This window comes from Gavialis gangeticus, unplaced genomic scaffold (genome assembly GCF_001723915.1).
Source record: "Gavialis gangeticus isolate Ggan-Ray unplaced genomic scaffold, GavGan_comp1, whole genome shotgun sequence".
NCBI classification, from domain to species: domain Eukaryota; kingdom Metazoa; phylum Chordata; order Crocodylia; family Gavialidae; genus Gavialis; species Gavialis gangeticus.
The window spans coordinates 22739285-22739563 of record NW_017729000.1 but is presented as its reverse complement, the minus strand read 5'-3'; positions in this window follow the sequence as shown (position 1 = coordinate 22739563).

Below are 279 nucleotides of genomic sequence, written 5' to 3'. Positions count from 1 at the left end.
TGCGACACTGGTCAGGCCGCAGTTGGACTACTGTGTCCAGTTCTGGATGCCGCACTTCAGGAGGGATGTGGCCAGCATCAAGAGGGTTCAGAGGAGGGCCACTTGCATGATCAGGGGACAGCAGGGCAGGCCCTACAAAGGGAGGCTACGGGACCTGAACCTGTTCAGCCTCCACAAGAGAAGACTGAGAGGCGATCTGGTGGCTGTCTATAAACTGGCCAAGGGGAACCAGCAGGCAATGGGATAGTCCCTGTTCCCTCAAGCACTACCAGGAGTAAC